This window comes from Rana temporaria, chromosome 5 (assembly GCF_905171775.1).
Source record: "Rana temporaria chromosome 5, aRanTem1.1, whole genome shotgun sequence".
NCBI classification, from domain to species: Eukaryota; Metazoa; Chordata; class Amphibia; order Anura; family Ranidae; genus Rana; species Rana temporaria.
This window is the reverse complement of record NC_053493.1, coordinates 338230831-338257042: the sequence shown is the minus strand read 5'-3', so window position 1 is coordinate 338257042 and position 26212 is coordinate 338230831. Positions and strand designations below refer to the sequence as shown.

Below are 26212 nucleotides of genomic sequence, written 5' to 3'. Positions count from 1 at the left end.
TTGGGCATCAGTTCACAAAAAGGATATCGGGGAACTGGAGAAAGTGCAGAGAAGAGCAACCAAACTGATAAGAGGCATGGAGGAGCTCAGCTATGAGGAAAGATTAGAGGAACTGAATTTATTCTCTCTGGAGAATAGAAGATTAAGGGGGATAAGATACATTTGAATAACAGGCACACCAGTTTATTTAAATCCAAGATCCATGACCCAGCGGGAGATCATCACTGTGTGTTAACCATCAGACACTGATGAGGCTGCATTGCTGGGCACTAGTAAGGCTGCATTGATGGGCACTGGTAAGGCTGCATTGCTGGACACTGGTAAGGCTGCATTTAGGGGCACTGGTATGGCTGCATTTAGGGGCACTGGTAAGGCCGCAATGATAGGCACTGGTAAGGCTGCATTGCTGGCCACTGGTGAGGCTGCATTGCTGGGCACTGGTAAGGCTGCATTGCTGGCCACTGGTGAAGCTGCATTGCTGAGCACTGGTAAGGCTGCATTGCTGGCCACTGGTAAGGCTGCATTGCTGAGCACTGGTAAGGGATCCTGGGAGAGTTCCAACGCTTTTTTCCCAGGACTATGGCTGACAAGTAACAGACGGGGAAATGTTCGGAGACAACATACTATAGAACGTCAGCATTGTTTATAGTTGTACTGCATGCATTATGCAGGCTGCAACCCTCTCTTCCTGCTGTCGAATCACACGCCCAATTTTTTTTCTGTAGCAGGACAATGACCCCGAACATACAGCCAATATCATTAAAGCGGTTCTCTACCCTAAAGTGGAGTCCCGCTGATCGGAACCCTCCCCCCCTCCGGTGTCACATTTGACACCTTTCAGGGGGGAGGGGGGTGCAGATACCTGTCTAAAGACAGGTATTTGCACCCACTTTCGGCCACACGCTACGGGCAAAAGACAGGTTTTTCTGACTTCCCGTCTCGCCCGTTGTGTGCTGGGAACACTCGGCTCCCAGCACACAGCGTGTGAGCCAATCGGCGGGCGCAGCACAACTCGCGCATGCGCCGTAGGGAACCGGGCAGTGAAGCCGCAGCGCTTCACTTCCTGGTTCCCTCAGCGTGGATGGCGGGGGGAGCAGCAGAGAGACGAGCGATCGCTCGTGCTCTGCTGCGATCAGCGCTGGACTCCAGGACAGGTAAGTGTCCTAATATTAAAAGTCAGCAGCTGCAGTATTTGTAGCTGCTGGCTTTTAATATTTTTTCCCCATCGCACATCCGCTTTAAGAACCATCTTCAGCGTAAAAAAGAACTAGGAGTCCTGGGAGTGATGGTTTTACCCCCACAGAACCCTGATCTCAAAATCATCATGTCTGTCTGGGCTTACATGAAGAGACAGAAGAAAATGAGGCAGCCTACATCCACAGAAGATCTGTGGTTAGTTCTCCAAGATGTTTGGAACAACCTATCTGTCGAGTTCCTTCAAAAACTGTGTGCAAGTGGACCTAGAAGAATTGATGCTGATTTGAAGGCAAAGGGTGGTCACATCAAATATTGATTTGATTTGAATTTCTCTTTGGTTCATTTACTTTCCATTTTGTTAATCGATGAAAATAAACGATTAACACTTCTATTTCTGTAAGCATTCTTCATTTTAAGCATTTTTTTCACACCTGTGTAAAATGTTTTCACAGTACTGTATATATAAATCTTTTTTGTTAACGTGATTGAAGCCTAACCTTATTTAATAGGCTAAGTGAACATTCACTTTATGAAGTGAACATTTGCTCAAAATCCTTTAATAGATCAACCCCATAATATAGTAAATGTATACATTTCTAGCCTTTCCATTTTAAGAAGTGTGCTAATTATCACGGTGAGATGTTTATTTTCATGGTTTTATGGTTGATGTCACTGTTTTTCATTTCCCATGTGCAATCTTTATTGCACCCATAAACCTTTTATAGCTCACCACACGTATTCAAATTTGATTATTAGATCTACCAATGCTATTTAGAGCAAGGGCCAGTCTGACTGGATATAGATTGAATAGATAGTTTAGGTTGGTGATGGTGTAGAAATTGTAGAGTCAAATTGTACAATATTTGGTAACCAGTAAAAAGTGATACTTAAAGCGGCAGTAAATCCCACTTGGTCAATTTTATCTGCAGGTAAGCCTATAATAAAGCTTCCCTGTAGGTAAAATGAATATCTCCTAAAGGTGCAGCATTTAGGATATATTCACCCTGGATGCAGCCAGTTATGTCACCGGCGCATGCTCTCTGAAGGTCCGGCATACCTTGCCTTGAGCCAGGGCTCATCCTGCATGCATGGGAGTGATGCCATTGCGGCTCCAGCCAGTCACATAGCCAAACTTGGAAGGAAGAACCCAGGGGAACATGTCAGCTCTGGAGAGATTAGTTCCAAAGGTGTGTATTTCATAATGTGCTAGTATGCGATGCATACTAGCATATTATGCCATTGCCTTGCCAGTGTTTTTTTTTTCACAAGGCACACAGCTGCAGTTTACAACCACTTCAAAGTGGTTGTAAGAGATCCCCTTGTAAAATAACCCATTCAGTTTGAAATAGAAATGAAAGGTAAAACATTTGTGTATAGCTTAAAAAAAAACACATTATAAATACCTTGTTTTCCCTTTTTTTTAATTGATCGCATTCCCTCTGTTCTCAGCTGCATAAGAGCTGGGGGGAGGAGAAGCAGCAGGTCAATGAGCTTCCTAGAGAATTGCTGTGCAGGAGGGGCATGTCTGGACCAGTCTGATCATTGGAGGAGAGCATCAGCACAGCTAGAGAACTAACCATGGTGTGTTCTCCTGCTTAGTGTGGTCAGTTTTTAATAGGAAAGCAGAAGGACTGTCAGGAACACCAGGGATTTCAAACACAGAAAGCAATACAAAGAGAACAGGATACTTTCTCATACAAGTGCATGGTACAGCAGGCATATATCAGGAACATGAAATGTTAGGGTAACAAACACTTCAACACCTTCCTTCCCCCACCTCCCAGGACTTTTAGATGCCAGGAGGCAGAGGTGGGTATTCAGATCTTGTAACCGTGATTGTCTGTCACATGATCGGAAAGCTCCCGATCGCAAGTATGCATCAGGAGCTTTCTGGTCCCAGCCGGTGACTGTGCTTGAAGTGCGCAGGGCATGTGCTCTCAGCACAGTTTTGTGTTTACATAGAGCCGCATATATGTGTACAGACAGTAGGAAGAGGTTAATTATTGCATTCATATATGAGAGTTTACATAACCAATTTAATTTACCCCAATAACCAAAATGTATAGGTATCAGAGCAGTAATGTTGGGTTAAACTGAGGCAATATTATATATGTTAAAGCGTAACTAAACTCTCCTATATTTTACAGCTAAGGAAGCTGCCATCTTAGCCTCTGTTTGATCTGCAGTTGCCAGGGTGCTGCACTGTTATACAGTGATACTGTGATGCATTAGTTAGCTGTGCTCTGTTTTATTTTTCAATACATTTTATTGTCCGCTGAAACATGGTATTCCTACTCAATTATGCTCCTCATCAGCATGTTCAATCCCCAGTTGGAGTTTAAGGCTCTTTTCACATCTAGGCGTCCCCAATAGCAGACTCGTGGTAAAATAGTTCAAAACGTTTTGCGGGTCGCCTGTCGCCCCCAAAATAAATTATGGAACTTCTTTTGGGCAACAGACGACCCATGATTCTGTTTGTGTGTGATTTTACCGTGATTCGTCTGGCAAAAATTGTGGCAGAAACGCGCCACGATCTGGGGTGCCTAGATGTGAACAGAGCCGTATGGGTGAAGCATGCAATGAAAGTAAAGTGTTTACATTTTTTCAAATATTAGGAATTTGGTCCCTTAGACCTAAAATAAAGCCATACTGTGTGACAGCATATGTTTACTGCATTGTTTGTTTTTGCTTCAAAACCAATCAAATGATCCGTCAGTACATATGAACTCATTGAACAATCAGGAAACCTTCTTTTTAGAGAAATCATCACCAAATTACCGGCAAGGAAACAATATTATTCAATGAGATATGTGCTTCACTAAAGATCAAATACATTTGTTTGTGCTTCACTTAAAATAAAATACATTCCCGGGTGTGGAGTTTTTTTGGGTGTGTTCACACGCCATAGGCTTTTCAAAAAAAATAAATAAAAAAAAATAAAATACATTCATTTACATTTCTAAATGTTGATGTAAAGGAAATTGGATTTCTTTAATCAGTACATTTTTAAACAAATTATATTAAAAGCAAAAAAACATTCTTAATGTAATTACGAATCTCTCTACATTTATCTTACCGAATCATTCTGAGTAAAGTTCTTTTTAACCAGGTTTATTACAAGTGTAAATATGCATTATGGTGCCTGTAATGAAATTTATTTCTCTGGAGACACAGTGTCTTAAACTAATATTATACACCCACCCAGAGCTGGAAATAAAACTGACACCACAATAAAAGCATGAAAGATAATGCTAAATTGAGAATGTATAACTTAAGTTTTATATAAAACTATTCATTTGGATACCTTGAAAGCAATGCAAGCACTAGATACTTGTTTATATTAAGCTACACAACAAATAATTTATTTTCTTTATCTTCCATCCAGAGACACAGGAATATAGTGATGATTGAACATTTTGGTTATACTGCTGTCTTCAGGGGGTTGGGACACTAGCAAACAAGATTTTTTGTTTTTGTTTGCTAGTGTCCCAACACTTTGTCCCAGTGTCATCTCTAGGGGGTGAATAACCCAAGCTGGGACAAAGAGCACAATAAAATGTAACAGGGTTGATAATCCCTTATCACTTTACCTAAAACATCCTATTGCTAAATGTTTTTTTTTCTACTCTCCATACTCTCTTTAATCATATTTCCACGATATAAATATAAGCAAGAAACACTTTTAGTAGCAGTTTTCAGATTTCTTATTATTGTCAACCAGGGAACCAATTAGGGAAAAGGACAATTAGAAAACCCTTATGCCGCGTACACACGACCGTTTTTCGGGTTGTAAAAAATTAAGTTTTTTTTTTATGTCATTAAAAACGATCGTGTGTGGGCTCCAGAGCATTTTTGGGGTTCTGAAAAACGGGCAAAAAAATTATTCGAACATGTCCTAATTTTTAACGACGTTTTTAACGTTGTCGTTTTTCAGGTTTTAAAAAATGGCCTTGTGTGGGCTTTAACGACGTGAACAATCCATGCATGCTCAGAAGCAAGTTATAACACGGGAGCGCTTGTTCTGGTAAAACTACCATTCGTAATGGAGTAAGCACATTCATCACGCTGTAACAGACAAAAAAAAGCGCAAATCGTCTTGTACTAACACGAAATCAGCCCAAAGGGTGGCGTCATCCGAATGGAACTTCCCCTTTATAGTGCAGTCGTACGTGTTGCACGTCACCGCGCTTTGCTAGAGCATTTTTTTCATGATCGTGTGTAGGCAAGGCTGTTTTAATAATCGGGTTGAAAAAAACATATTTTTTTCTAGAGCCTGAAAAACTGCATTTTTTAGAACCCGAAAAACGGTCGTGTGTATGCAGCATTAGAAACATTTAGACTCTCCTATGCATTATAGCAGTGAATGGCAAGTACTTGTTTGTGAGAGAGGGATCTGATAAAGAAAAACGAATATGGGTGTGCCACATGCCAATGAATAGTCAATACAAAAAGGGGAAGGACCCCTAGGGTGGGACTTTTAGGGCACTGCCACAGAAAGTGAAAAAATAAGTATAGCTATAACAAAACATTTTTTATTCAAAAGACAAATAAATATAACATGTAAATTTGGATACAATAAAAAAATGTCAATGAGAAATACATTTTCCTGAACTAGACACGTTTCGGAAAGATCCTTTTCTTCATCAGGGTTCTTACAGAAAAAAGTTATGTCTGGAGAATTACAAAATGCAACATGATTAGTAATTTATATAAGTACAACCAATCTTTCAAGGCATACATTTCCACACATATGGTTACTTACATTGTATTAATTGACCAAGACATACAGGTATCCACAAGTTAAAATTGAGAATTAGGCAACTGATTGGTCGACTATAGATATCTAAGATGGTTTAGGGATATATTGTAAGGGGACAAGGTCCCAGGTGGCATTGAAAATACTGTGTCCTGAGCTCAGGCACAGCGCATGTGTGTGTACTGGCGTCCAGAATTGAAAACCTGGGAATAAAGGCGTATCGATGAAAAGGGGCAACATAAATAATTATACTCTCATACATGAGTATAAAACTGTGACTTGGTAAAAAACCTACCTAAGCGTGGAAATGCTATTGTGTACCGGCAAGTGGGCTGGTGAAGGTGTATGACATAGAGGGTACTATTGATCGTCTCAACACAGAGATGACTGTAGTATGCGCATGGCCGGAAAGGGGTGTCACAGGGATGGTGTATGGAAAAAACAAAGGAAAAAGAAAATGCCTGAGATTATTCATAAACATCCAAAAATTGGAGTATGGGTACAAATCTTGTAACCAATACAAAAGAGACTTCCCGCACCAATATGGACACCGCTGCTCATTCTGGGACAAACCACCACCCCTAGCATCAAAGTCAAAAGTCTCTGAGTCATTATTGACACCCACATGACAATGGATGCACAAATAGGGTCAGTAGTCAGCGGATCCCACCATCTGCTGCGTCTGCTACGTAGACTCATTCCCTTTATCCCGAAAGAAGACATAGCAGTCGTGGTGGGTACAATTATCAACTCCAGACTCGACTATGCCAATGCCCTCTACCTCGGACTCCCAAAATACCAAATCACTCGTCTGCAAGTCGTTCAAAATACTCGACTCGTGACTGGGAAAAAAACATGGGAATCAATCTTACCTTTACTGAGATCCCTTCATTGGTTGCCAGTAAAAGACAGAATTACCTTTAAGGCACTCTGTCTAATACATAAGTGTATTCAAGGAAATGCCCCCCAATATCTATGCGGAAAAATAAAATGTCACAACCCCAATCGTGTTCTGCGATCCACCAACCAAAATCTACTTCAGATACCCAAAGCCAGATACAAGTCCAAAGGAGAACGAAGATTTGGAATCCAAGGACCTAGACTATGGAACGCTCTACCAACCAACATCCGGTTGGAGGTGAATCACCTGGCCTTCGGAAAAAAACTCAAAACCCATATTTTCTGAGGGCAAAAGTACAGTAGGGAAAGGATACTAAGCGCCCAGAGGCGATTCAGTTTGCATGTGTTGCGCTATATAAGTTTCTCACTCACTCACTCACTCACTCACTCAAAAGGTAAAAATAATATCCAAATAATCTCACTTACTTTTGGAACATATTTCAGCACACACCTCTCCGGACCGGACTTGTTTATGAGATTCTGAAGTAAAACTAATCAAAGCATGAGTGATAGAAAGATTAAAAAATTGCCAGTATTTTGGCTTTTTCAATTACTGTATATATTTGAGTATAAGCCGACCCGAATATAAGCCGAGGCACCTAATTTTACCACAAAAAACTGGGAAAACTTATTGACTCGTATAAGCCTAGGGTGTCCATCTGCATGCCTCACTGTGCCTCACTTTGGCTCTCTGTGTCCATGTGCATGCCTCACTGGGTCCATGCCTCACTGTGTCCATGAGTCACGGTGCCTCACTTTGCCTCACTGTGTCCATGCCTCACTGTGTCCATGCCTCACTATGCCCATGCCTCACTGTGTCCATGACTAGAATGACGTTTAACATCAGAGTCTATGGAAGGGGTTCCAGGCTTTGAAAAATCAGTGCTCGCCAGCCGTAGGTCCCACAGACAACAAAATTTGCACACATGTAGAGAAATAGGGCTACATATGTGCCAAGTTCCGGGTCCAGGGGACCTATGACCGGCTGGTACCGGGTCCCCAAAGTCACCAGAGAAATTACCGTTTAACATGGGAGTCTATGGAAGGGGAGCCCGGCTTTGAAAAATCGGTGTTCCCCGGCCGCAGGTCCCCCGGACAACAAACTTTGCACACTTGTAGAGGAAGAGTGGGGCTACATGTGTGCCCGGCCGGTACCGGGTCCCCAAAGTCCATGAGATCAGACGCAAAAAGGTGACTCGAGTATAAGCCGAGGGGGGGCATTTTCAGCACAAAAAAAGTGCTGAAAAACTCGGCTTATACTCGAGTATATATGGTATGTTTTTTTGTGACATTTCTGGTATAGCATTACATTTTTTTTTAAGCCTCATTTATCCAGGGATTTTATTTGTAAAGCACAGTAAATGTTTGCTGGACATTCATCTGTTTATATTTTACAGCATCTGTCTATCATCTTCAAATGGTTCACTATAAGTGTAATGTGATTGCTAATGGGTGAATCTTCGTTGGGTTGTAAATGCGTGAGGTGATTCCTGTTAGCAATTGGTATCTCTGTATTATGTTGTATGTTGATGGCTAAATCCTTTTTGAAAATCATAGGTGAATAGGGCAAATCCTTTTGAAAAAGTTGAATGCTGTAAAATACTATTGGATGAAAGACCAGCAAACATTGAGGGGCCTTTCACACGGACGGATAGAATGGTGCTTTTAGCTGCGGATTTTCTAGTTTTCTACCGCAGCTAAAAGCATACAATGCTTTCATATGGCCCCATTCACACACAACGTTTAGCTGCGATTTTGTTGCATGCGGTTTGGTGCGAATAGAAAAAATAGAATTGAATGCGACCAGGTGCGATTTAGCGCAGCTATATGCACTTAACCGCAGGTAATCACAGTCTTTTGTGTCAACTGCGGATAGCAGCATGAGAAAAAAAAAAGAACAACAGGAAGCACATCATAATCAAAAAAAATAAATAGGGTTGCTATGGAAATGACTACCACAGCTAAACGCGGCCGCATGTAACCGCACGTAATCACAATGTACAAATGCAGCTAATCGCAGTGCCCAGAGCCTTGAATTTCACTGAAAATGTACATGCTTTTAATTGCGGCAAAACTGCCGTCCGTCTGAAAGGTACCTAACTGCATGAATAACACAGCAAATCTTTTATACATAGAGCCAACAAGTTTATTTTATTTAGTGCCAGAATATGGTTAAAACACTGCTTTAATCATATACAATTTTAGAGTGTAAGCTCTTCAGAACAGGGCCCTCTTAATCCTCTTGTATTTTATTGTATTATAACCAGCCCTCAAAAAGTCCACTCGCCTGCTCGCATTTTGCGAGTGGATTTTGAGGGCTGGCAAGGAAGGGCTGCCTGGTAGTCAGGGGGGCAAGCCTATGTCAAATGGGAGTCCTTCTCCCAGCGATCACGGAGGGGAGAGAGAGAGCCGCCCAGGTGTTCAAAACGCAGCGGGGGGGGGAACACAGTAATAACAGCTTTCATTTCAATAGCCTTGTTCCCTGTCGCTCGCTGTCAAGTACAGCCCATCCCCTGGTCCCGGGACTTTGATTGACAGATCGCCCGTCACTGGAATTGGACGGGTGATCTGTCTATCAAATTTCCCCGGTCAGGGGGCGGGGCTGTATATGACGTTGCGCAGCGGGAACACGGCTATTGAAATGAAAGCTGTTATCACTGTGTTCCCCCCGCTGCGCTCTGAACACCTGGGCGGCTCTCCTGTTCCTCTCCTCAGCTGCACAGGTAGGCTGTAAGGTGGACACAAGGTTCCATGGTGGGCACTGGGCACACGGCTGCATGGTGGACACAAGACTGCATTACTGGGCACACGGCTGCATGGTGGACACAAGACTGCATTGGTGGGCACTGGGCACATGGCTGCATGGTGGACACAAGACTGCATTGGTGGGCACATGGCTGCATGGTGGGCACGCAGCTGCATTGGTGGGCACACGGCTACATGGTGGGCACATGGTTGCATGGTGGGCACACGGTTGCATGGTGGGCACACAGCTGCATTGGTAGGCACACGGCTGCATTGGTGGGCACACGGCTGCATTGGTGGACACCAGACTGCATTGGTGGGCACTGGACACATGGCTGCATGGTGGACACAAGACTGCATTGGTGGGCACATGGCTGCATTGGTGGACACCAGACTGCATTGGTGGGCACTGGGCACATGGCTGCATGGTAGACACAATACTGCATTGGTGGGCACACGGCTGCATGGTGGGCACAAGGCTGCATGGTGGACACAAGGCTGCATTGGTGGACACAAGTCTGCATTGGTGGGCACTGGGCACACGGCTGCATGGTGGACACAAGACTGCATTTGTGGGCACTGGGCAAACAGCTGCATGGTGGACACAAGACTGCATCGGTGGGCACGAGGCTGCATGGTGGACACAAGATTGCATTGGTGGGCACTGGGCACACAGCTGCATGGTGGACACAAGACTGCATTGGTGGGCACAAGGCTTCATGGTGGCCACTGGGCACACAGCTGCATTGGCAAGCACACGGCTACATTGGTGGGCACAAGGCTGCATTGGTGGGCACAAGGATGCATTGGTGGGCACAAGGCTGCATTGGTGGGCACACAACTGCATTGGTGGGCACACGGCTGCATGGTGGGCAAACGGCTGCATTGGTGGACACAAGGCTGCATTTGTGGGCAAAAGGCTGCATTGGTGGGCACTAGGCACAAGGCTGCATTGGTGGGCACAAGGCTGCATTGGTGGGCACAAGGCTGCATGGTGGACACACGCAGCCTGCATTGGTGGGCATGGATACAGTTGTTGTTAATATTTATTTTAATAACTTAATTCTACATAATACATTTGAGTGTCATTTTATGAGAGTGTGTTTAGGGGCGGAATTAGGGGCGGGTGGGCTGTGTGGGACAACTGGTGGCGAGTAACCCTTGAGGCCTGGCTAGTAGCTCAGGGCTTGAAATTTTGAGCCCTGTTATAACTGTATCGTCTCCCATTTTATATTGTAAAGCGCTGCGTAAACTGTTGGCGCAATATAAATCCTGTATAATAATAATGTTAAGGAAACATTCTCATGGTCACAACTATACACTTCTGCAAGGAGATGCTAATAACTTAATAACAAAAATAAAAAATAAAAAAGAGACAGACTGCTGCACACCCTGAAGAGTTAACTACAAGTTTATTGGAATAATATCAAAAGAACACACATGTATAAGATATTAAAACCAGTCCCCTAAAAGTAGGTGGACATACCCAGATAATTCCCTATGGACACCCCCCCAACAAGACGGCATATACTTGTAACTAGAAAAAGACCACACACAACACACAGACACCCCCCCTAAACATGAATAAGCCCAATTGCTAATTGAGTATATCCCTAATAGTTCCCACACAGGACAGTGGTTTCCTGTAATAACAGTTAATAGATTACCACTGTCTATGTGAGGGGACGCAGCTCAGAGGGATACCTAGAGAGGGACATGAAAAAATCACTTGAATGTGGTAGGAGTGTTGATACCACTCTACTAAGACTAGTGACAGACAGAGTAATCAATGGAAAAAAACAGGGGGACCGTGAGTCTAATGAATACCTAAATAGTCCTCTCATGGAGATCACCGTATTGAAACATGTATAACTTCCATATGGATCTGGTTTCATTGATTTAAAAGTTATTTAGGAGACATTGAAGAAAAGGCAGAGGCACTGTAGCTGTTGTTTTCTTCACAATCTAATTCACCTGAGATGCACTTTGTAAGAATGCAACAATGTTGCCACTGATAGATAATAAAATAGATTCCCGTAAAGTGTGGGTATAGTCCATTGAGTTGTTCAGACAGGCATGTCCATAAAGTGGTTCCTAATGTTGCTTAGCAGCTTGTACTCCATAGGATTTTAATCAACAGGTTTGGATAGGCAAATAGTGATTAGACAAATAGACGCGATTGCTCGTTACAAAGCGAGGACCGGGAGCTGTGTGTGTAAACACACAGCTCCCGGTCCTGTTAGGGAGAGAAATGCTGATCTTCTGTTCATACAATGTATGAACAGAATATCAGTCATTTCCCCATGTCAGTCCACCCCCCCTACAGTTAGAACACACCCAGGGAACATACTTAACCCCTCCCCCGCCCCCTAGTGTTAACCCCTTATTTTTTATAAGGGGTTAACACTTATAGTAATCCAATGCATTTTTATAGCACTGATCGCTATAAAAATGCCAATGGTCCCAAAAATGTGTCAAAAGTGTCCGAAGTGTCCGCCATAATGTCATATTTAGTCATATTTAGACTAAAATGCTAAAAAATAAAAAATGTGTAATTTGAAAAAATGACAACCAGAAAATATTGCTTTAAGAAGCATGGGCGGAAGTGATGTTTTGACGTCACTTCCGCCCTGCTATGCTATAGGGATGGGTGGGGGCCATCTTGCCCTCACTCTTATCCCAGTCGAGCAGATCCCAGATCCTGGCCCCCCATTTGAATGGGTATCGAGTACATTGTACCCCCACTCATTCACCAAAAAAAGTGTCATTCATGAGTACCCAGTTATTGTGCCAGGAGTGACTCCATATAAGCAATATCCATCTTTTTTACCCACTCCACAAGGGTCGGAACACTGGATGTTCACTAATGGCAAGGTATAACCAGCCCGATGGCAGTCAAACAGGGGCATAGGAGGCCCTGTTTAATACGCTTATAGGAACCAGAGAGGATAGAAAGAAGAACTGCCTGTGGAGTATTAGGAATCATTGAGTCCGTGACAACTGTATAGATATGTAGGATTATGCCGCGTACACACGATCATTTTTCGGCTTGTAATAAACAACGTTTTTCAGCATCTAAAAAAAACTTTGTTTTTTCCAACTTCATCATTAAAACAACGTTTCCCACACACGATTGTTTAAAAAAAATGCTCTAGCAAAGTGCGGTGACGTACAACACGTACTACGGCACTATAAAGGGGAAGTTCCATGCGGATGACGCCACCCTTGGGGCTGCTTTAGCTGATTTTGTGTTAGGCCTCGTACACATGACCGAACATGTCTGCTGAAACTGGTCCGCAGACCAGTTTCAGCAGACATGTTCGGTCGTCTGTACGTCCGACCGGACAATTTTCCGGCGGATCGGACAGGTTTCCAGTGGACAAATGTTTCTTAGCATGCTAAGAAACATGTCCGCTGGAAGCCTGTCCGTCAGACATGTTCGGTCGTCTGTACGACTCACCGGACATGTCCGCTCGGCCGAAAGCCCTCGCATGCGTCGAAGTGATTCGACGCATGCGTGGAAGCATTGACCTTTCAGGGTCGCGCACGTCGCCGCGGCCACGTCACCACATTTTGGATTTGATTTTGGTTTGATGGTGTGTACAACCATCAGATCAAAATCCGGCAGCAGACATGTCCGATGAAAACGGTCCGGCGGACCGTTTTCATCGGACAGTCCGTCCGTGTGTACGAGGCCTTAGTAAAAGACGATTTGCGATTTTCTGTCTGTTACAGCGTGATGAATGTGCTTACTCCATTACGAATGGTAGTTTTACCAGAACGAGCGCTCCCGCCTCATAACTTGCTTCTGAGCCTACGTGGGTTTTTCACGTCGTTTTAGCCCACACACGATCATTTTTTACAACTCGAAAAACAACATTGTTTAACCACTTCTCTACTTTGGGTGTTTTTCAGATTTGGTGTTTACAAGACTAAAACAGTTTTTTGTTGCTAGAAAATTACTTAAAACCCACAAACATTATATATTTATTTTTTTCTAACACCCTAGAGAATAAAATGGCGATCATTGCAATACTTTTTGTCACACCATATTTGCGCAGCGGTCCTACAAGCTCACTTTTTTTGGAAAAAAATCACTTTTTTTAATTAAAAAATAAGACAGCAATAAATTTGGCCCAATTTTTTTATATATTGTGAAAGATAATGTTACGCCGAGTAAAATGGTACCCAACATGTCACGCTTACAAATTGCGCCCGCTCGTGGCATGGCGTAAAAATTTTACCCTTAAAAATCTCGATAGGCGACGTTTAAAAAATTCTATAGGTTGCATTTTTTGAGTTACAGAGTAGGTCTAGGGCTATAATTATTGCTCTTGCTCTAACGATCGCGGCAATACCTCACTTGTGTCGTTTGAACATCGTTTTCATATGCGGGCGCTACTCGCGTATGCGTTCGCTTCTGCGCATGAGCTCGTCGGGACGGGGCGCTTTAAATTTTTTTTTTTTTTTTTCTTATTTATTTTTATTTATTTTATTCTTTTTTACACTGGAAAAAAAAATGATCACTTTTATTCCTATTACAAGGAATGTAAACATCCCTTGTAATAGAAAAAAAGCATGACAGGTCCTCTTAAATATAAGATCTGGGGTCAAAAAGACCTCAGATCTCATATTTAGACTAAAATGCAAAAAAAAATAAAAAAAATTGAAACTGTAATTTTTTCAAATGACAATTTTTTTTTTTTTTCAAATGACAAAAAAAAAATGTTTCTTTAAGAGGCTGGGCGGGACTGACGTTTTGACGTCACTTCCGCCCAGCACAGCTATGGGGACAGGCGAAGGAGATTTTTCCTTCAGTCTCGTCCCCAGTCACCAGACGAACGGTCCCGATCGCCTCCGCCGGGGGCCCTCTCCCGCCGCCGATAACGGCGATCTTGCGGCGAATTCGCCGCGGAGACCGTCGTTATCGTTAACAGAACCGCTGACACTAAAGATTGATACCTCGGTTGTGGCAGCAGCTGCTGCCGTTACCGAGATATCAATCTTTAAAGTTAGGCCGTATAAAGATGTACGGCGGTTTAGAAGTGGTTAAAACGTTGTTAAAAAATGCAGCATGTTCAATTTTTTTTTGTCGTTTTTTCAGAAGCCGAAAAATGATGTGAAGCCCACACACGATAATTTTAAATGACATTTTTAAAAAACTTCGTTTTTTACAAGCCGAAAAATTATCGTGTGTACGCGGCATTAGATCTCAGAATGAAATATATAATTATTCAGCTGCAGTAAATGCATTGGAGTCATTGGGAAACTAAAATTAGGGCAATTCTTTGTGATGTTAGGGTACGGGGGGGGGGGGGGTCAGAGAAGTTTCTTTAGTGATCAAGGCCTTGTTGGTAAACAAGGCAATGTGAGTGACAAATGTATGTCACTCAGTGATGGGGAGTAACTAGGCTTTTTTTTATAAAGCTGTAAAGTCTTTTGTAACCTAATTTTGTCTTGCAGTGTCACATGGTGAAGTTGGGGGCTAATTTAATAGAAAAAAAAATGGTCATTTTGTGGCAAACATAAGTTTGCTGATTTCACCCTCTCATTTCTACAAGCCACGTACCTATTTGCCAATCACCCACTTACAACAATACATACTTGGGTAAACATGTTGGTTTTCAATGCCTCAATGATTATTGCAATCCTATAAATAGATATTATTTCTCTAGTTCTAAGTGCCTACTTTCAATTACTATATCTTCAACAACAAACACTTTTGTAACTAATAAACCACCTCTTCAAATAGATTAGGAAAAAAAATAGGACCTAAAATACACAAAATGTTGCATTTATAGACCATTATCTTGCATTCTAACAAATAATACATCAAATATTCCTCTTAAGTATCTCTAACACAAACCATCCACACTATAATCCATTAAAAGTAATTTTAACGAGGGCCTGTACTTTAAAAAGAACATTGAAAAGTCATAATGGAAATGCATCATTTTCTCCCAAGACTTGTAAGTGCCTCCCTTTTTATACACCTCCTCCTATCTTGTTTGTAAAACAGGCATCTCAAACACAGAGGAAAAATATTGACATGAATGATTCACACTGTGACACCATCAATGACTCGGACTGATGGACAGTGCAGCCCTATAAAAGAGGACGATCTGTGCAAGAGGAAGCATTTTATGCTTGGAATTGTATTTCTAAAAACAGCCGGAGAACAGGATAAAATCCACAGACTGCTGCAACTGTAAGTTTTCTCTTCCTAGAGGGGTTACTTGTGCTTAGCCATAGAACATTTGTACTTTTATAGAAATATGTGCAGCTTTTATTATGATCAATGGTAATTGAACTAATACTAGCAATAATATTGCATATATTGAATAATAATAGTTACTGTTATTTTTGTGGTGACATCTTTGATGGTGATGATAGTTAAAATTGTAACTAACCGCGTGAACTGTAAGTACTAACTACCTCTAACACAATAATATATCTTAAATACATAATAATTATTCTATTGTGTTAGAGGCAGATAGTGCTTACAGTACTGCATTTTTTAAATTACAATTTATAGTAAGGTGTGCACAATACTGGCAGGTGCTGGCAGCTTAGAAGACAGGAAATATACAGAAGTTATTTGAAAATTAAATTTTAGAATATTGTAGTATACATACAAAATAAATAATATAATATTTTTTATTATAATATAATTTGTAATGACATGTAATTTACTACTTAAATGCAATATGAATAACAGAGTCAATTAATTTCTCAAACAATAATGTCCTATACAAAGTTTTCTTCAGTAAATCTAATTTAAATTAAATAATTTGTTCACATTTTTCATATTTTCCAAAACTAGTGCCAGATTCAGTGTGAAAAGTTGTTAAAATTACCTAATCGACTGTTTGTTTGTTTTTTACTATAACAGCTGTATTTAAGTTTGAACAAAAAAGAGTTTGATAGAACTTTCTCTACATAAACAAAATTCAGAAAGGACTTACGCCGACGTATCTTCTGATACGCTGCGTAAGTCCACGTATGCGCCGTCGTATCTATGCGCCTGATTCAGGAAACAAGATACGCCTGAATTTTGGCTTGATCCGACCGACGTAAGTCTCCTACGCCGTCCTATCTTGGGCGCATATTTACGCTGCCCGCAAGGGGCGCTTCCATTGATTTACGGGTCGAATATGTAAATGACCGAGATATGCTGATTCACGAACGTACTTGCGCCCGTCGCTGTAATCTACGCCGTTTACGTAAGGCGTACGTCCGACGTAAAGTTAAGCCTCATAAAGCAGGGGTAAGTCATGTTAGGGTATGTACGTCGGAACAGCTGTCGTATTTTACGTCGTTTACGTAAGTCGTACGTGAATGGGGCTGGGCGTAGGTTACGTCACGTCATAGGCAGTGATTCGACGTATCTTATGGAGTATTTTAGACGTGATTCTGAGCATGCGCACTGGGATGCGTCCACGGTACGGTGCATGCGCCATTCGTTCGGACCATCATTTGCATGGGGTCACGTTTCATTTTAATAGATCACGCCCACAACCTTCCTACTTTGAATTAGGCAGGCTTACGTCGGCCAATTTACGTTACACCGGCGCAAGTTTAGGAGCGAGTGCTTTGTGAATACTGCTCTTGCCTCTCAGAGTTACGTCGGCGTAGCGCATATGAGATGCGCTACGCCGGCACAAAGATGTGCCGAGCTACCTGAATCTGGCCCAATGAGTTCATTTTGTAGAGGGCTCAGCTCGGTACAATTGAATGACTTCTTACTGAACATCAATGTAAACGCATTTCTAATTTCTACATATATGTAGTGCAAAGAATACAAATGAATACCATTAATACTGTTAGAAAATATTGAAACATTGTTTTCTATATGGGTGACAAGTGACATCTGAAAAGCTAAATCGAAATGAAAGATGAATGTAAGTTAAATACATTTATTTTTTTAAAGTCTTCCAAAGTTCATGACAATAAAATAAACACATTTTTTCCACTTGTAAATGTGCCCAACTTTGATGAAAATATTTTCTGTTTTACCTGTGTCTTTATACTGCGCTGCCCCACAACTGCTGAGATCAGGCTTGCAGTGGGCGTATCTGCCCTGTAAACAGCTGGGTTTATAAATGAAGAAGCAAGTTCATATAAGTATCATAAATATAGTGAGATGCATTTGTAGTCCAAATAAATAAAATATATAAAATAACTCTTACCCAACTGACCAATTGAGGTCTTATAATTCTACTGCATTAAAGGGTCACTAAAGGAGTGCCCCCGATCCATGTCTTCTGGGGTCCCTCGGCAGCTGTCTCTGGTCCTCCCCGCAATTAGGCACCACAGTCATGCGAGAGCTTGCATGGTGGTCACTAATTGTGGGCGCGCTCCCGTGATACAGCGAGCGGCCATAGCCGCTCACTGTATCACTCGGCCCCACCCCCTCGGCGCGCCGCGTCACTGTATGTGGTTGACAGCAGCGCCAGCCAATGGTTGCGCTGCTCTCAATCCATCCGCCCTAGCCAATCAGCGGCCAGGCTGAGCGGCGAAGAGGATATCGCGCCCGCGCGGGACTTTTAAGGGGTCAGGTAAGTATAACGGGCCTCGGGGGGGGGGGGGGGGGTGGCAGCATCAGATGTTTTTTCACCTTAATGCATAGATTGCATTAAGGTGAAAAAACATTTTCCCTTACAACTTCTTTAACTTACATAACTTTAGCTCAAGAAAATAACTCCCATGTATTTGTTGCAACTAGGAACTTAGATGTTTGTCTTCAATTGTCCTCTAACGGTAGAGGTACCTAACATATTTCTGTTTGACCACATTATAGCATCCCATTTTGTCAAACAACAGCTGGACTATAGCTGAGTGCTCTAAGCACCACATACCTTACTCCAGATTGCCTCACATGCTCCATGTTCTCAGCAACCTCCTCCATTCTTCATCCTCATCAATTAGAAAATATAGTAAGAGCCATAAAAGTTGATTTGTTAAAGGCAAATAGGATGTTCACTTTGCAAGGGATTTTTTTTCTTTACATAGTGAATAAGGTTAAACTCTGCTGACTTCAATCATCATCCCTTCAATTTATTTTTTTTTTTTAGCCCAGACTTTTTCAAATTTAAATTGTCTGTTTTCCAAGATGTTAGTAAGATTCTCATTAAGCATTAACGGTTACCTTTAGTGGGTTTTCATGTTCAAATAGACATATTAAAGGCAATAAGATGTATTTAGCCTAAGATATAAAGAAACAATAGTCCAATAAAGAAAACCTATGAACCTTTTTTTTTCAAAAATATTTTATTGAGTACAAAGGTGTAATATACATTACAGGGAATACATTAAATACATTGAAAATAGAGAAGCTCAAATATTCTTATTCCAATATGTAAATATACAAAGTAAATATTTGTGGACAAAGTATGGTATACTATTTAGTCACTAATGACATTAAGATTATTAAGTTTAGAGGTTTTATGTAATTATTAGTAACTACTGACATATATACTGTCCTCTGTGAAGCAACGAGTTATTAACAATACAAAGGGAGTTTTAAAATCATAATAGTAAAATAGCAAATAACAGAGAAGAACGAAAAAAGAAATTAATAACGATAACTATAAGAACATAGGGCCAAATCCACAGCCCCGCAGCGCAACGTAACTTAAGTGATTTAAGTTACACTGCCGCAAATTTCTTAAGTTAGGTATCGATCCACAACACACTTACCTGGAAATTTGCGGCGGTGTAACTCAAATCCGTCCGGCGCAAGGCGTGCCGAATCTAATGGGGCGAGTCCCATTTAAATTAGGCGCGCTCCCGCGCCGGACGTACTGCGCATGCTCCATCGGGTTACTTACCCGACGTGAATTGCGCTAACTGACGTCGCTCCGACGTCATTTGCTTAGACGGTAACGTAAATGGCGTCCAGCGCCATTCACGGACGTCTTACGCAAACGACGTAGAGTTTGAATTTTCGACGCGGGAACGACGGCCATACTTAATAGGGCTTAGTCAAATAGGACTCAGCCCTATTTTTACACGGTGTAACTCGACGTAAACGACGTAGCATTAGAACGACGGGCACGTTCGTGGATCGCCGTAAGTGTTCATTTGCATATTCTAGGCCGGCCGCAATGGCCTCGCCACCTAGCGGCCGGCCTAGCATTGCATCCTTAAGATCCGACAGTGTAATTCAATTACACATGTCGGATCTTCTGTCTATCTCTTGGAAACTGATTCTGTGGATCAGTTCCAAAGATAGAAACAGGGATACGACGGCGTATCAGTAGATACGCCGGCGTATCCCTTTTGTGGATTACCCCCATAAATTGGAGAAAAAAGAGAGTACTGGAACCATAAGGGGGGTCTGCGTGGTCGAGCCAAGAGCCACCGCTCCAATCCAAGAGATGTTGAACAATGGCATTTATAACACACTAATTCAGCTACCATGGCAGTAGTACTCTATTGTCCAAGGTTGGCATAATATAACCTATGAACCTTTTTAACCAAGAATGTATCTTAATATCATAAGATACAATACTTCAAGGAGGATTGTTTCCCTTCTGGTACTTTTTCCCCTTGGACATGCTTCTCTGCTGAGAATTAAATATGCTAATGAAAGGAAGGAATCCAATGGGAGACCTTCTAATTTTTAGACATATGATGTCCGGTACCACATCCTTACAAAATGTATTCATACAAAAAAACCTAACTATAGAAAAGAGGACTTTAACCACTTAAGACCCGGATCATTATGCAGATAAAGGACCTGGCCCCTTTTTGCGATTCTGCACTGCGTCGTTTTAACTGACAATTGCGCGGTCATCCTACAAATAGAGCTTTCTTTTGGTGGTATTTAATCACCTCTGCGGTTTTAATTTTTTGCGCTATAAACAAAAATTCAATATTTTTTACTTTTTGCTATAATAAATATCCCCCAAAAATATATATATAAACATTTTTTTTCCCTCAGTTTAGGCCGATAAGTATTCTTCTACATATTTTTGTTAAAAAAAAGGCAAAAAAATTTTATTGATTGGTTTTCGCAAAAGTTAGAGCATTTACAAAATAGGGGATAGCTTTATGGCATTTTTATAAAAAAAAAAATTCTAGTAATGGCGGCGATCAGAGATTTTTGTCGTGACTGCGACATTATGGCGGACACATCGGACACTTTTGACACTATTTTGGGACCATTGTTATTTTTACAGCGAACAGTGCTATACAAATGCACTGGTTACTGTAAAAATGACACTGGCATTGAAAGGGTTAACCAGGAAAGGGCGCTGTAGGGGTTAAGTGTGCCCTAAGGGAATGTTCTTACTGTTGGGGGGCGTGGCTATGCATGTGACATCACTGATCGTCGTTCCCTAACACAGGGAACAGACGATCAGTGACAGCCACACTAGGAAGCACGGGGAGAGGTTTGTTTACACTTACCTCTCCCCATTCTTCCTCTCTGTGACCCGATCGTGGGACACCGGTGGCGGTCGGGTCCGCTGTTCCCGTGGGGACGGTCACTGAAAAGAGGACCGGGTCGCGAGCACGCCGGCGGCGGCGCGCTGGGCTCATGTACGCCCTTGTGCCCAGCCGTGCCATTTTGTCGACGTATATCGTCGTGCGGCGGTCCTCAAGTGGTTAAAGGTACCACATGCTTGTATAAAAAAATCAATATTTTATTCTACCAATATTAAAAACATATATGATGTTTTAAAAAGATAACACAATTACATTTAACCAATACAAGTACATAAGACACTCATATGTCTTCACTCATCATTCCTTTCAGACTTGGGCGATGAAATGCTTGCTGTGATTTTGACACATTTCACAGGTCCATGCCCGCTTCATTAGGAAGATAGCAACAGTCAAGCTCTATAATAGTAAACAATATAGTCATAAAGACAACAGTATAATAAGAAATATCCAATACAGTTTTTTTTTTTTTTCCTTGTTAGAGAGCAAATAATATTAACTGCCTGTACTTTGCATGCAAAACAATCATAGACAAAATCATATACACAACCACCAATTATAGGCTTTCTGGAACAGATAGGTCAGCTCCTCCAAAGTTAGTCCATTCCAAATCACCATAGGGAAATAAGACGGAACCTCTCTATAAGACTAATTGTGTATCATATATAGTATATATCGGCTGAAAGTAAAGAAGGAAAAATAATAGTATGGCTCAGTAGAAATAAAGGGGTATATCTATTTGTCAAAAAGGACAGTGATCTATTATCTCTATATTCTAAGCATCTACAGCAGCATGTCAAAAATGTTCCCAAATTGTCATAATAATATCATCGGGAGCTTATATTTTCCAAACTACACCCCTAGTCCTCAATTTGAGAAAATTGCCCCTATAGACCTGAAGGGCCTCGATGGTCACAGCCCCCCAGTGGAGTTAAATCCATAGTTATACCAGTTAAATCAGAGGTCAATATCATAAAAGTCATAAACAGGCTAGAAGAATTATAATATACCTGGGTTCCCCCTATCTAGAAGAAGACAAAGCCCCAACTAGAAACTCTAGATGGGGGAACTCAGGTATATATAATTCTTGCTAGCCTGTTTATGACCTTTGATTTAACTGGTATAATCATATAATCATATAATCTTGTGATCAAAAACAAGTCTGCTGTGTGCTTTCCACTCCCTCTTTTCACTCTTGGGGGGAAAAAAAAATTATAGACAGACTCCATTCTTGTCCTTTTATTTTCTGTCCATACCTTTTTTTTTTATATAGGAGTGTCTCTATTCTTGCTTTAGGAAAGGGTTCAAGTGCAGTTCTATTTAAAGTTTATATATTTTTTCATTAATAGTAAACTTCTTGTTATAGGTTCTCCTCTCCCTGCAGTCAAGGGTTTATGACCTGCAGTCCCTGGAGTCCTATTGTGCCTTTATCAGCTCACCAGACTAGTTGCCTAGATGTTCCTATCTATACAGGCTTCCTCTCAAATGTCAGGCATGCTAGGCTTGAGTGTTTTCTACAGTTTCTAGTTAATTTATTTGCTATTGGACACATTTTCACATTTTCTACTGTTCACCACATTGTTGCTTCTTACTATGTCTTTTTCTTTTGCTTTTGCAGATGTTGCATTGTTCCCATCTGTATTCTGGTGGACTGTTATTTGAGGGTCCCTTCCAGACTGGCAGAGTTTGCCAGCGGATCCACCTGCGCAGCCGGGGACCTCTCCGCTGATCCCCGCTGGGAAGGTGGATGACAGGTTGACAGGTTAGTGTCTGATCAGCCCACTTTCCTCTATGGATGGTTGGGTGGAAACAGACTTTTTTAGCGGATAGGATTGGATCGGATGTTGGCATTATTAATGGACCATGTCCGTTGACATCCACTGCTCCATAGAAGACAATGGATGATCTGATTGGGTCCACCTAAAAATTTGACAGGCAGACCCAATTGTTCCACCCATGTGAAAGGAGCCCGTTTCATTACACTGTTGAATTCTATAGTTCCTAACGTACAGTTTTTCTCCTTGCAGTGATTTTTTTCTGTAACACCTATGTGTGTCTCAGTACCCTCTCCACCCAGCCTTTTATTACTGTATAGTTGTTGATCTATTCAGCAATTTTTATAGTATCATATACACATTGTTTAGGTTTTCCAGTTGCTAGTGCCTCAGTTGACCTGCTTTTAAATGTCCCAATAGTCTAAAATTATCTACAATTCCTGTATCCCTTAATGGACAATAATATGATTTTTGTACTTAGCGTAAATTCTTTTTTTTTTTTAAGTTCATTGAGAGACATGTGTTCTGCTCCTCTGTGTTGTTTGTCTTGTATACTTCTTACTCAGAAAACTGAGGCATGACAGTTGGAGATGGGATTATACAGGGAGCTAGCTTAATGTTTCTTGCTTGCTAGCAGTGGTTGCTGGTGCTCCATTTTTTGGGTGGGAACCAAACAAATTACCCACCACCACCCCCATCCAGTTCATCCATCAGTCAAACCCTCCAGCCCCATCGCTCGGTTAATCGTCAAACCACCCCCCCCCCCCCCCCCCCCCCCCCTGTCGCTCTCCCGTCAGCCCACCAGCCATGCACTTACCCCATCTAGGTCGCAGGTAGCTTTGGTGGCTTCCCCCTGTTTCTCTTCCTCAGCAGCTTTGCCCTGCATCTCCTCCTTGGCTGTCAATACAGTCGCTTCTCCTCTTGGCCAATCGGGTCTTAAGACTTGCCTTCTGATTGGCTGGGTGAAAAAGCAGGAAGACAATAGCGAATATAAGCCCACCCTTTTTTTAAGCCAATTAGAGCCTCCGGCACATCCAGGTGCATAGATTAGGGGGGCGCCCCTAATAGAGTGGCCACCACTGCTTGCTAGTGTCTCAGTCTTCTGTAGGGCGCAGTATAACCCGGTTGTCAATGATTTTCTACAATTCCTGGGTTCCTGGACATGTCCTGGAAAGATTTCTCTTCTTCTCATCCCCCAGCAGCTCAGAGAGGCCAAATTCTGATAAAGAAGTATCTGAGAAAGTGATATTCAGCCAAGTGATAGGCATTCCGCTGTCTCAACTGTTGTGTGGACAGGAGCCTAATAGCATACAACTTCACCAGAGAACCCAGCTATAGTACTGTGGGGAGAACCCCCCACAAATGCTACCAAATTGCTGTATTTCCAGTGAGGTGGCTCTGTCTTTTGGCCTGGAATCTCTCCAGTTGTTCACTTGTTTTACAAGAGCTACCCTGGACTTCACTGATAGGGATGCTGTTCACGAGAAATCGTAGCCATTTGTGTTCTGAACTGTTTTACTGAACTCATATTTCTCAGCTAGACTCTGTCAGTCAAGAGTTTTATAGAGAATATGCTTGCAGCCATGTTAACCTGATTGAGCTTGCTGTTAAGAGTCTATGTGTGTGCAGATTTCATAATCTGTATTGTATTATTCTGCAGTGTGTGCTTGCTCTTTGCCATTTTTTACCCTGTTGCAGTTGCTTTTTGTTGTGATCTTTTGGCCAGTTAACAATCCTGTTACAGAAGATATTATCCCCCTGAAGATTCTTAGACTATCAATGGGCCCTTTTCCCATGGGAAGTGCCTTTACCACAAGTGTGAGTCTTGTTGGTCCCCCTTGACAAGATATTTATTGAAATTATTTTGGATTAAATTCCATCCCAAAGTCAGTGTCCAATATGTGTAAATTACAATAAAATGTAAGTGGCCTTGCACTAGGTGTCTTATGCCCTGTACACACGATTGGTTTTCCTGTTGGAAAAAGTCTGATGAGAGCTTTTGGTCGGGAATCCCAACCGTGTGTATGCTCCATCAGACTTTTTCCAACAGAAAAAACTGCTGGAAAAAGATAGAGAGCAAGATCGGAATTTCCATTTAAGTGTACAAATCCCAACACGCAAAATTCCTACGCATGTTCGTAAACAATTTGACGCATGCTCAGAAGCATTGAACTTCATTTTCTTGGCTCATCGTAGTCTTTTACGTCACCGCGTTATTGGCAGTCAAAAGGTCACCGTACTTTTGTGTGACCGTGTGTATGCAAGGCAGGCTTGAGAGAAATTCCATCAGAAAAACCATCCAACTTTTTTCTGACAGGAAAGCCGATCGTTTGTACGGGGCATAACAAGTATAATAAAAATGATCTTATTGAACCACAAACAAACATGTGTTTGTACGGATCCCATGAGGATCCTTACCTTTATCATCCACTTGCTCAGCGGGGATCGCTCCATTGATCCCCACTAAGCCGGCAGATGACAGGGCACCCTGTCAGATGTCCGCTCTCCTCTATGGAGGGATTGGATGAACACGGACCGTCTGTCTATGTTCATCCGATCCATAGACGGATGGAAAAATAGGATTTTCCTCCATCTGCAGAAACGGACCATAGTGGGGACCGATGAGATCAGATGTCAGCAGATGTTCATCCGCTGACATCCGCGATCCCTTAGGGATACATGTATGTCTGTATTTCATCCAAAAACGCTGGTGTTAAAGGGCCCTAACTTCAGCTTGTTCACTTAAAGGGGTTGTAAAGGTACCATTTTTTTCCTAAATAGCTTCCTTTACCTTAGTGCAGTCCTCCTTCACTTACCTCATCCTTCGATTTTGCTTTTAAATGTCCTTATTTATTCTGAGAAATCCTCACTTCCTGTTCTTCTGTCTGTAACTCCACACAGTAATGAGAGGCTTTCTCCCTGGTGTGGAGTGTCATGCTTGCCCCCTCACTTGAACTACAGGAGAGTCACGACGCTCTCTACATTGCAGATAGAGAAAGGAGCTGTGTGTTAGTGAGCGTCCTGACTCTCCTGTAGTCCAAGGGAGGGGGCGAGCACGACACTCCACACCAGGGAGAAAGCCTTGCATTACTTTGTGGAGTTACAGACAGAAGAACAGGAAGTGAGGATTTCTCAGAAGAAATAAGGACATTTAAAAGCAAAATCGAAGGATAAGGTAAGTGAAGGAAGACTGCACTAAGGTAAAGGAAGCTATTTAGGAAAAAAAATTACCTTTACAGCCCCTTTAAGCTTTAAGCAGGTTGATTTCTGTGCAGAACTGCACCATATTTTACACTCTACAGTCGTTTGCAAAAGTGTGACTAGCATTGCTGTAGAGATATAGAAACAATGTTTGCCTAATATTCTTTTTTATGTTTAAAGTTTTTTATTT

General features: G+C 41.9%; 1 protein-coding gene across 1 annotated transcript in view; it reads left to right on the top strand.

The window, feature by feature from the left end:
- The first annotated feature begins 15630 nt into the window (after window positions 1–15630).
- The window catches only part of TRPA1 (transient receptor potential cation channel subfamily A member 1), a 172893-nt gene continuing 162311 nt past the window's right edge, over window positions 15631–26212 (top strand). Inside the window, exon 1 of the mRNA XM_040354407.1 lies at window positions 15631–15806. The gene's annotated coding sequence lies outside the window, so the exon portion shown is untranslated. The remainder of the gene's footprint in view (window positions 15807–26212) is intronic.